The 12,543-nt window shown below is 49.6% G+C and overlaps 1 long non-coding RNA gene across 1 annotated transcript in view; it reads right to left on the bottom strand.

Annotated features, from left to right (window-relative positions):
* Positions 1-5,765, bottom strand: part of LOC113964434 — a 29,125-nt gene extending 23,360 nt beyond the window's left edge. Inside the window, exon 1 of the long non-coding RNA XR_003533194.1 lies at positions 5,486-5,765. This is a non-coding gene — a long non-coding RNA (uncharacterized LOC113964434). The remainder of the gene's footprint in view (positions 1-5,485) is intronic.
* Between the last annotated feature and the right edge of the window lie 6,778 nt (positions 5,766-12,543).

Genomic DNA, 12,543 nt, shown 5'->3' with positions numbered 1-12,543 from the left:
AAGAGGAGACCCACACATGCTAACCCTTCAAAATTAAAACAAGAAGCCAAGAAGCCCCAAAGTATTCATTTTGGTATTAATACTGTTTAACATTAAAAACTTCGGGAACTTCAAAAAAACGTCTTGCAGGAAAAAGAAAGAGAAAATAACTATTCTCTGGAAACCATTTGTTCACAACTCGAACTGTGCCGTTTTGGCTTAGAAACAAAACTCGAGACACCCAACCCTGTCCCCCCTCCCCCCAGCATATATCTTTTCACCACACATTTTAAAATAAATATCCTTACGAGTCTTTCCAGAATGCCTCCTTGTTATGAATTGATAGGATACAACATGCCCCAGCTGTGTGCCTGGAAGTTGGGATTTAGCCCTTTAAATGCCAGGACATCTGCAGCGAAAACAATTACGGAGGATTCGCCCCCATCCATTGGGTGCTACCGGTGGGGGCTGGAGGGGCCGCGCCGCCCTGAGAGGGGGCCCCACGGGTACCCAGCACACGAGTGCACCCCCGGGTGCCGGGGCAGCTCCGCGGAGCAGCAGGCGGGCAATTAGTGGGTTGGGTGCAGATAACCCCAAGAGAGAGCCCCCAAGTAGGCGATGGAGGAAATAGTACTTCTTCTGCCTCTCCCCGCAAACTCTTTTAATTTTACAATCCCTTTTGCCCCGCTGTTCAGCAAGTCAAAATACAACCAAGTAAATTCAGTATCTAGTCTCCAAAGACTTTAATAAAATAGCGAAAAGATTGCCAGAGGTCTCCTTGGAGGTGTCCAACTTAGGAAACAGGGGTCGAACAGACACATTTTTCGTCCCAACGCAAAATTAATTCAGCCTCGAAGACATTTTCGTAGGACGCTTACTTAGTAAAGTTTTTCTGTAGCAAGAAGAGTGCTTATCATTACAAAAATCGCAGAAAGCATTTATAGTGTGATCTTGTGTCTTGGAGCTTATAACAGGTGTCAGAGCTCTCTTCGGGGAGAATGAAATACACACACACACAAATACACACACCTGTGTGTGTGTATATATGCGCGTATGTGTGTGTGTACCATTAAACAAAATGACCACTTTGTTTCAAACCATATGTGCGCAAAAGAAACATCAGAAAAATGTTACCGTTTTAAACACCTTCTATGCCTATACAGCTCAGACTGTCAGAATATATTATATGACCTTATCATGTTTCAAACTCTTTTTCTTGTCGGTTTTAGTGAGATGCTGCCGGGGAAACCATCATTGTCCCTCTTTAATAAGCTGTATGCTTTCAATCTTAGGTTACTTAGGTTAATCTCCTTAGGGTTGGACAATTCAAAATACCTTTGTTTTCAACAATAAAAAAGACATGCGAGTAATGGAATTGCAAATGACGTCACAGTATTGACATATATTACGATAATCGGCCATCACAAATGAAAAAGTACGATGAAGCACATGCTTAAAGTGAAATACTTTTAGAAAATGAGCTACAATTAGTTACTGTCCCTTCTGATCTCCCTGTATCCAGCGTGATATTCCCTTCTTACAGCCAAGAGCGGAGGGAAAAATAAATTAAATAAAATCTCGAATTCGTTGTCCGGCAGAGAACATCATCTAACAGCTTTTTCACAGAGTAGGAGCCAAAGACCGAAAAAACCCTGAGGAGTGAGCCCTTAATCCAGGGCAATGCACAGCTTTTTTATCCATGCCCCCACATATACGTTGATGTCCACATATTCTATTCCTACGGTTAGCACTTAAATCACCAGCAGCTTGCCACTCTGGGTAATGGAGAGGCAGCGTGAATAAAAGCGTTGAAGCTCCATAAAGTTTAAAAACTCTGTGTGAGGATAATTTTTCCTTTCCTGTGGCACCCCACGCTCGGCGAGTGCAGACGCCCGCCGTGCCAGGTACGGGCTGGTCTGGGGAAAGAGGTTCGGAGGCGGGCGAACCTGGGTTACCCAGCCACCGCCTCCTCCCGCCGGGCGATGTGTTCGAGGAACTCCCGCCAGGACACAGCCTGGCACCCTCTGCCCGGGTGCGCAGGGAAGAGACACACCCCCGTCTGCAGAAGCCTGCGCTCCAAACCAAACCACGGGTTTGTCTCTCTTCCCTCTCTCACCGGGACCCCCACTAGAGTCAAGCCGGTTTCCCAAAGACAAAGTGCCTGTTTCAGAGCCATTTAAATCCCAGCCCGGCCCCAGGATACAGCGTACACGAGGACGCGTATGCATCTACGCTGCGGTCGATTCAAGGAGAAGGAGCAATGAAATATTGAAAGTGCTCGCAGCTGGCAGCTCACCGCAGTGCCCACTGAAAGGCGGGCTCCGGCGGAGACAGGGGGTCTCAGCCCCCGGATTGATGTCCGCCCAGCCGCCCGGTCCAGTGCCGCGAAGCTCCGGCAAAGGAGAACTGCCTCTTTTTTTCTTTTCCTTTCTTTTCTTTTTTTTCCCTTTCCCAAGAAATGCCGAATTCATGCGCAGAAAACGGCAGAAGGGGAACGAGCGACTGCGCTGCCCTGCCCCTGCGCTCGCCCAGTTGCCCCACGGCTATAGGAGTTCCCCGAGCCTGCCTGTCTCTCCCGAGAGTGGATGTGCTTCATGCCCCTGCCGCGCATGGAAACCCAGGCCATCCTGCGAACGACACGTTGCCTAAATAAAGATAAAACATCACAGGCTTTCCCGGTTAGTCTCAACGACTTGTCGATTCCTCCCCCCTCCCCACCCACCTCCCTGCCCTCCCTGGCACACGTACAATGATAGAAAATGGTTTTAAATGACGAGGGGTCACGTAGAGCCATCCTGATCGTTTAGTAAAAATAACAGAGCTATTATAGAGCTGAAGGAAGGAGCCAGGAAGTTCACCCACACATGCTTCAATACTGTGCCTCGACTGAATGCATAGGCAAACATATATCTATGTATATCTATCTATATATAATCTATATTTGTATATGTATGTATCTGCAGAGGGACCGTCCCATGTGACTCCGCTTAGCACACTCTCATTAGGCCCCAAATGCACACATGTGTGCACAGATAGTGCGCGCCTATGTATGTAGGGGAGGGGGGGGACGTGGAGGGGCTGCTTGTGTCTTCGGGATGGAAATGCACATAAACCCTTTTATGAGAGCTCGGGAGACAGCAGTTGCACACTAACCTACTTTTTTTTTATTTTCTTTTTTTTTTCATCTCTATTGCCGAAAACTGGAAATAATTAAATTCTTTAAAGGTTTACTTTTGAATCCGTGGCTGGAGTAAACTATGATTCAGGTGTAAATAATTACCAAAGTCATGAAAGCGGCAACTGCTACATGTGGTTTATTCATAGCTTTCTTTTTTTCTTTTTTTTTTTTCTTTTTTTTTTTTTTATCGTTTGATCATTTTCATCCCTAACTGTCTGCCAAATTCACATATTTGTAATTTACTAAACTTTATCGTTCCTACCAGGATAGGGATGTTGTACATTAGTTTCTAGACCCGTCCTGCCCTGCCCTGGTGGAAAAGCCTGGCTGGAACAAACTGGATGCTCCGCAAGAAAGGATAACGCTATTATCCCGGTATTTGGAAAAGCTTTCCATATCAGTTTAGAGAAATTACAAGTGAATAAAAGATGCTTCCCCTTTCATAAACGCTACCAGACCTACTCGATTTTAGAGTCCGGAGAAGAAATGAGTTATTAAAAGAAAGAAATTGTTTAAACACAATAGATCCTTGCCCAAATGAAAGCACTCCCTGGGGCAAGACTAGCAGGATTTGACCGAAGAGCACGCAAATCAGAAGTATCAGTTAAACGAAAGCCTTGGAGAAACAGGAGAAAGGTGGACATATACACCCTGTAAACAAACCCCAGGATTGATTTCATCCCTGTTTTCTTCAGCCTGAGTCTGCTTTTTTTTTTTTTTTTCCTTTTCCTACGCTATAATTTCAACCCATTCATCTCTTCAAAAAGCCGTGGTGGAAAAAGGCAGGAAAACGATCTTTTTTTCTTGCCTGCGTCTTATTTTAAAATATTTTTGAATAGCAAGCCACTACTTGAACATGTTCTGGTGTTGTAGAAGTGTTTTTTATCAGGCTGTAAATTACTGTCACTCTGACAGGGCAGCCGGAAATGTAAATCACACCATAGAGCTGAAGTTATGAAAAAGTTTGTTCCCTTTTCTGTGTCCCAGGAAGATCGCGGGGCTGTTGGATTGGAAAGGGAGGGGGAAGGCTTGTTTACTATTTTCCTTCTCCACCAAACTGTTGGCTCCACGGTGCCTGGGACTTTGATGAGAAAGAATGGACAATGTGCAGAGTCCCTTTCTATGACACCCAGGCCACCGCCACTTGGGAGGTCTTTTGGCCTAATGCAACCACAGCTAACTGCTCCCAACAGGAGGCTCTGTGGATCAGGCAGGGTCACAATTATACTTCTGCTAAAGGCAAGACTTGCTCTTAAAAAAAAAAAAAAGGCAGAGAGAAGTGGAGGGGTATGGTTGAATTAAAGCCTTTCAATTAATCTGGGGAAGGAGAGATCGAGAGCGTGGTTAGTTGGAACCGTTTCCAAGAGGCATGAACATAATCAGGTTGCATCCCCCCAGAGGGAAGTTTTGGGGAATGAGGTCCGGGGCGCTTTGGATGGGGTTACTCCCACCCCAGGGCTGCCACGCCAAGTCGTCCGTCGGGAGCAGCATGCCTCCCCCGCGTTCGTGCGAAGTGTTTTGAGAGTCCTCGCTGGTGTCAGACATTTCATGGGCATTAGTGCTCTGAGATGGGGAGGAGAGGGGTATGCAGCCATAGTCCACAACGAGCCCTCAAGCATCACCCACTTGCGCAGAGGGGGAGAAGGGCTCCGGGAGGAGACACCACATCTCCTTGGCCTCTGATTTCGGCACTCGGGGGGCACGATTATTTTCTAGGGATGGGAGGACAGGAATGTTGAAACATATTATATGTCTCGAAGAGGGGGACGAATTTCCCGGCGCTATTAAAACCCGTACCTCTTGCATTTACGTGAAGAGGTGAAAAAAAGCGGGAAGGATGGAAGAGGGGGGTCTCCCCACCTCGGCCGCTTACCGAGGTGGCGGCTGCCGGTGCCGGTGATGGACGCGGCGCCTCCGGGTTCGCAGTTGGGCCGTCCTCCTGGTGAGCCGGGTGGGTGTGCGCCCTGCGCCACCCGGCTACCCTTCCCCTACTCCGCCCGCTCTCCCTCCTATCCCCGTATAAAGCCCCCAAATTCACTGCACTCCGTTACCACCCCCGGTAGCCCGAACCCCGCCGAGCCGGGGACTTTCGGCGGATCCGGCTCCCGGTTGCTGCCTCCTGCCGCGGCGGGAGAGACAAGGAGAGGGGTCTTACCTTGTCCCCCCATTCCCATCCCCTCCTAGCGCCTGGGGCAGGGGGACTCCTCCGCCGCACAGTTCCGGGCAACTCCTTGCAGGCAACGAGATCCGACCGCGGGAGCAGGGACGGGCTCTGGGGACCACCCCGGTCGCCGGTCCCGGCTCCGCTTACTGCCGCCCACCGCTTACCTGGATCAGGATCCCCGTGCTCGGCGACGGGCTCGCAGCGGGACGTAGGCGAGAGGGGAGGCCTAGGCCCCCTGGGTGGGGAAGGGCCCGGTCACAGACCATCTCCCCCCCACACCCCAGAGAGATCCGGTGGGAGGAAGAGAGAGGGAGGAGAGAGGAAAAGCCTTTTTTTTCCCTCCCGTTTCTCTCCTCATTTGAGCCGAAGTGACCCGCAGTATCTGGAGAAGGTTTTTGAAGACGTTTGGGAGGGAGGGAGAGAGTTTTCTGCTGAGAAACTCAATCTGCCATACAGTAGCGGCTGCATCTGGGATCTGTCACCGCTGACAGCACCACAGGGCACAGACATGATCTTCCGCACAACACTGCAACTCCCCAAAATACCCTTCTCTCTCCCAAGGTATCTGCCGGGCTGTATCACTCTCCTTCGCCAAAAGGGGGAAAGCAACCTGAACTCCCGCAAACAAACACACAGAGGGGAAGGCAAGATAGAGAAAACCCCTCTCCCCCTTCCCCTCCGCGATGCTGAACCCGCGGCCGCTGAGGACGCAGGGCAGGAGGCGATGTCACGCTCCGAGGGCGCGCAAAGGCCATAAATGTCCTCGCGCGGCGAGATTCCCGGGACTGACTTTAATGAATAATTTCGGAGACAGTTATGGCTTTAGGTAATTACAGCGCGGCTCTATGAAAACCAGATTTGGCAGAAAGGCAGTCAAGGCCGAGCCGTACGCTTCGGCTCTCCCCTGCCGGCCTGCTCCAGACACCCACCCCCACCCCGCGCCGCCGCTCGACCCCCCGGACGTCTCCGGCCTCCTGCACCCCCCCCAGCTGCCGGGGACCTCCTTCGGGCACCGCTGCCAGGAATTTTGCGAGGGCTGGAGGCTTGTGGGGGAAGCACCTAATATTATTATTATTATTTTTAATCTCTTCCGCCTCCTGTATTTTCTGGCAGCACATTTCATTGTCTTTTAGGCCAGTTTAAAAAAAAAACAACTTCTCCGGGTTTGCACGAGTATCTAGCTTTTAAAGAAGTTCATTATACGCAGCTGTTGCAGCCTATAGCCACATATGGCATGCAAATAGGGACCCCTATAGGAGAGTCGGCCTCTCTATTACCCCCACATGTTTGTTCAACAGACGGGGCCGGCAAAACGACTCTACTGCAATACATTAAAATAGAATTATACATTTTTCTCTCCAGTCCTTTCGGCAACTCAAGGGCTTGTTCCTGTTTTGAACAACGTCCACGGGAAGCAAATGAACGGCTCCGAGACGCGGGAACGCTGATCTCCATTTTTTTCGCTAACACATTACTGCTGTTCCCAGAAGCCCGCTACTGGCGGCAGCCGTACCTAGCCCCCAGCCCAGTGGGTTGCAGAACCCTGCACCTTGCCCTGCTTCCACCCACGGTTCACCCGACCTTCGCCTATGGGAAGAAGGCTCCAGGGTCGGAGCCTCCCAGGGGAGAGGTACCGGGGCGACAACCTCAGCCCTGCCACGGAGCCGTCACCAGTCAGAGCTCTCCTGCAAAGCCCAGCGATGGGATTTTGCTGGGATTTTTTTTCGATTAGGGTTTGTTTCATAGGGTTACTTTTTTTCCTTTTACATCTACAATTTTTTTTTTTAATTCACTTACCCCTCCCGACCCCCCGGGTCGGTGGCTGTGGCGGGAAGCCGAATTCACAGCATACCGTTTGCACTGATTCAGTAAGGAAATAGTTCCTTTTCCTTTCGAGATTACAGATAGACACAGCGGAGCGTTGCGGTATATTAGGGGTTTTATTTTATTTTATTCTGCTGGAACAAAGAAATAGAAGTAATTTTAATTTATTTTTAAGGTCGCACGGGGCTTTTTTTTTTTGTTTCCTTTTCTCCCTCCTCCTGGCAAGCGTATTTTACAGCGAGAATTTAATCCTTTAGATAAACAGTCTAACATTATCTTTTTCCTCTGGAGACTAAATCAACTGCTTTCTCATCCACAAACCACCCCCACAACCCCGCTCGCTCCTTCCTGGTAGTAGCATTGATTGTAATGTACAGCTGAACAAGTGTCAGCCGTCCAAGAGTGCTAACAGCCAGCGGAGGCTTAAGTTGTATTTATTCAATTATTTTTTTTTTATCTCCTTAGGGGAAAAAAATAAAGACTGGTAGGACACATAAAAAACCCATAAAGGTGAAAGTTTTTGAAAATAAGAGTAGCAAACTTGGTCTCGGGGCCCTGAGAGTCAGGGCTTCCAAGCTGGCTGCTCAGCGTTACCGTCAGCCAGCCCCAGATCTCAATTAGGGGCAATTCATTAGCATTTAATAGCAGGTGCAAAGCCATCTCCTCACCAGCAGCACCGCCGTTTGGGTAGGAAATCGTCTTGTTTTAGAGCAGCCTCCAACTCTCCCGGCTTGTTGTAAAGCTGACTACCACTTTGGATAGCGGGGTGTCGGCGCGCCTGCGACTGCCCGCACGTAAGCGTTGCACTTTGTTTGGCTAATTTCTCCCTGCCAAGACATAAGGTGGAAATCTGCCTGGCTCGATATTTATTTTGGAAGACAGGGCTGTGAGCGAATGCGCCGGGAGAAATCGAGCTGAGATAAAGCAAGAGCTGGGCTGGGGGTTGGGGAGGGGCTGGGTGGGTGGAGGAATAACACCGCCCGCGGAATGCACTGCTTTTGCTTTCTCAAAGTCTTTAACAGACAAATAAACAAACAACCTCGGCGGCAAACTCCAGAAGTGCCGGAGACTTCGGGGGCTCAAAACTAGGCTGTGCCGAGGAGCCCCGGGGCGGGAGTGTCGCGTCCCGCTGCACCCACATCCCAGCTGGCCGGGCCGGGTCTTGGAAAGCGTCGCCGTGATTACACCCAAGTGGAGAGCAGGATGGCTCCGAGCCGTCTGATCTGACGTCAACATGTCTCTAGCTCCTCGCTGCAAGATAGAGGGAGTAGAGCCGGGGGAGGGACGGCTCTAATCATTCCCAGATGTCTCTAATAGCAGATATAAAGACTTATATAGTGTCTGAGAATAAATTTGTAATCAATGCTCTAAAATCGCATCATCAAAGCAATGGTATTTCTAGAGGCAAATGGGGTTGGGGGAGGGAAAGCTGTGGAAGAAGGAGACACACACCGCGCTGGTTTGGAAGGTGGAGAGGGAGGTGCGGGATACACCACAGAGCCGCTGGCCCTGCGCATCACCCGGCTTTGCTAGAATTTATGTGAATGTATAATTCAGATAACAACTCTGCTTTACTCTCCATTATGACAAGCTGAAACAGCCGAACAGTAATTGGCCAATTAGAAATAGAAAAGATTGTAGCTGGTTTGCAAAGGCACGTATTTCATGGCCCACCGAAAAAAATTTCCAAAATTAAAAATACATAAAACATCGATAAGCCTCTCGTTACAGCAGAGGGGATTATGTCTGTAGGCGTGCGGAATGCGTTTCCTTCCCATCGCTACTTGGAGATTTCTTCTGTGTGTTTGTGAGTCGCCGGGCGAGTACGTGTGAAAAAGGATTAAGGTTGGGTTTCCAAGCGCAAAAAGAGGATATTTTGCTTAGAGGTTTTATTATTAACCTTCTCTCCCCCCCTCCCCGCCCACCTTTCAAGCTCATGCTGTCTCCACGGCATCCCCAGGTCGTATTTATATCCCTATATTTGCCCGCATATGTCCCGGCGCTTGTTCTGGGGGTGTCTGCGGCTTGACCAGAGAGGCCCCGTTACACCTTTTTGACAACGATAGCAAATAAGCGCTAATTATTGCAATAATCTTTTGACTTAGACAAGAGCTCCTGGGAACGATGGGGGAGTGGGGGTGTGAAAAAAAACCAAATTCCCCACAATACAAAGCAAAACGAAAGAGAAAAAAAAAGCCCCGCCACCGTTTATCTCCCTTGCCTGCAGAAATGCAGGCATGGCATCCACACCCGATAGCAACGAGGTCCTATAGGGGTCCCGCACATTGCTGAAAGTCCCCCAAAACTCAGTATTGCCAGTTGCCTATGGGCTTGCTGCCAGCGGCGAGGTACAGGGCCGGTCCCTTGCTGCGTCAATGCTTCCCAAATCCAGGACGAGCTCTTAAAACCCATGCTTCTGTCTGCCCGAATCGAACACTCTCGGGGTCCCTGGGGGCTTACGCCGCCGCTAGGGAGGTCCTTGCCTCCTTGCGAGGAGGCGACCGCTCTGTTTCGGGCATGTAGCCGGACCCGCACCCCGGGGAAACCGAGGGATCGGTCCCTGGGAGGGCAGGGGAAGAGGGATGTCACCCCAGGGAGGTTTGTCTCTGTTCCTCTCCAAGGGGAAGAAAAAAATTAAAATGCTATGTTGCTTGAGACCGAGCAGAGGATCTCGCTCCCTCAGCCGTGAAACGAGGCCATTCATGGGTCCATGAAACCATCTGCAGAGACAGGGCTTTAGTGACCCATCTGCTCTCCACCGGTTCTCTGCTCTCCCCTCTCTCTTCCTCCCCGCACAGAAATGCTGCAGAGTGGGAAAGGCTACCATCCCTCCTCCTATGTGCCCTTCACCTCAGTAAAAGCTCCTAAAAATATTTTGGCCCCGAGGAATTACCGACCAAGTCGACGGGACGGTGATGCCGCCGGGTGCGGGCAGGGAGCGGGGCGCAGCGCTCCACTGTTATCAGGCCTCGGCTCCGCCGGCGAAGAGCTGAGGCCAGGGCACTGACATCCCCGTCTACCATCAATTTACCTTCTGCTTCCCCATTTAGCTTTTAACGTCAAACCCTACATTTTTGTCGGCTCCGGCCTGTCTAGGGCTCTTGTGATTTAGCTGAGGGAATGGCTGCTCCTGAGAAAATAGCAACATCCTCGTTAGTGAGCAATTAAAAGAGGTAGTCCGTAGTGGAGCCAGAGGAGCTCACGGTTCTGATAATCTGATGTTTCAAACCCGGAAAATTATTGATGGGGTAATATCGGACAGGCGATTCGGAGATTGCATATCGGAGTGGCCCGCTAGCCCCCGGCCCCGCCGCGCATCCCTGGGGGAATTGTGGTCTGGTAACTCGGTGAAGGGAAGACACGGCATCTGCAGAGAGGCTGCCCGGAACCTGCCGCACGGCAGCGTTCGCAGCCACCTCTCTCCCCTTTTATTCTTTCGTGTACCGCTATAAAGAAAAAAAAATAGTTGTTTGAGCAGAGAGTGGGGAGTGCGAGAAGCTCCAGTTCATCAGCTGGACAGATAATAGGCAAGTAAAAGCAAACAAAGGGGGAGATTCTTCTCTCCAAGTGTTATAAACAGAGGCAAGTGCCTGTAAACACAGACCCACGCCGGAGAGCAGAGCCGGGCTGCCTGACCCGACGGGAGGGAGGGCACATCACTTTTGTCCGGTTGTTGTAACCCCGCAACCTCCCCGCTGTCAGCAGGGGCGACTAAACGGCGCAAGGGCTCCCTTATCTTTTTATGGGCAATTGCACATCTACCTACGCTTACGCCGGATCTCGTCGGGAACCACTTCCTTAGGCGCGGCAGCATGGGAAGGCAGGCAGGTATGGAGCCTTGGACCTGAAGAGAGAGCCAGTTTGGTTTAAATTGAGATGATTTAAAATATGAGCCCGAATTTCATTATGGAAAAGGTGGAAAACTTTGTGCTTAATCAGGAATGGCCAAAAATACCTAGAGCAGCTTTCTTATGTGAAAACCTTTTAATTTTTCCCTTGCCTACCTATGATTCAGAAGCATGCCATGCATTTTCCAGCTCTGAATGTCTGCAGCTCGCCCTGGTACTGGGGAGCAGAAAACTTGCCGACCTAGGAACGGGACCCGTGTAAAGGAGTCTATAGACAGGGCGAGAGATATAAAGGAAGAGAGATCCTGTTGAGAAAGCAGTGAACCTACTAAGTAGAGCCAGAGCATGGGCTGCTGCAGTTTGCAGTTAGATAAAAAAGGTTAAAAAACCCTGTACTCGCTGTAGCGTACTGGAAACGTGCAACCCAGGAGAGTTTTAGGAACCACAAAGTTAATATTAAGTTCACCATAGCTCATTGTAAATCTTACATATTCCCTACAACACCACCACGTCCTCCCCCCGTACGCCTCCGCAAATCCCTTGCCTTGTTCGCTCTTTATTCCTTGACGTAAAATTACCTGCTACATAATCACTCCGAGAAAAGCCCGCCGGCCTCTCTCGCCTGCCTCCGGCCTCTCTCCGGGAAGCCGCCCCCGCGGTCCTCCCCCGCTCCGGGCCCGCGCCTGGCACCGCCGCCGCCCGGGCTCCGGCGGCAAGAAAACCGCGCATCTCTGCTATTCCTGACCCGCCCGGGGTTTGCACCCTTGTCCATTTCCCGTTCGCAGTAGGTCTCCTGCATGGAGAACACCACCACAAGGAATTCCTACTCAGCTGAACTGCCGGTTTCTGTTCAACACTCACGGGGCTGAGAGATCCCTCCCTCTACCCCTCCTTTCACTCAGTCATTTGTTTAAAAATAAACTTAGGAGCCATCTTTATAATTTAGTTTACTTCCGAATATTTTAAATATTATGAAAAAAAAAGCCATAAACAACGCTGTTATTCAAAACATTTTGAGGTATAAAACATAAAAAGATTTGGATTTTCTTTTTTTTTTTCTTTTTCTTTTTTTTTCTTTTGTTTTGTAAAAAACACACACAGTGGTTTATTGAGTACTTACAACGTTTACACCTTCAATATTAATTAGATTCCACTTTTTCCCTTACGGACGGAAGTGCACATACCCAGTAACTGCTGAAAACATCTTCAAATACCGAACGACCACAACAAAATTACAACACTAAATACCGAGTCAATCGAAACATTGGTGCAACTGCTTCTGTTGAAATATAGCTTTATAATCCCATGAATATTTATATCCAAAAGGCCAAGTATTAAAGATACACTTCACATACACACTAATGCCAGGGAGGGATTTTTTTTCCTTTTCTATGGTTCTGTTTTCCCCATGTGTTTTATACAGAGCAAATAACATTCACGAAACATTTAGAGACATTACCCCTTACCAAGCTGGAGTTTCCTCTTCATATATGGAATGCTTTTTCCCTCTCCTTCTAATATCCACATTTTGGGGGGGGGGGGGGGGGGGG

The sequence above is a fragment of the Neopelma chrysocephalum genome, unplaced genomic scaffold (assembly GCF_003984885.1).
Source record: "Neopelma chrysocephalum unplaced genomic scaffold, ASM398488v2 Primary Assembly neopelma1_42, whole genome shotgun sequence".
NCBI lineage: Eukaryota > Metazoa > Chordata > Aves > Passeriformes > Pipridae > Neopelma > Neopelma chrysocephalum.
This window is presented reverse-complemented; position numbering and strand designations above follow the sequence as displayed.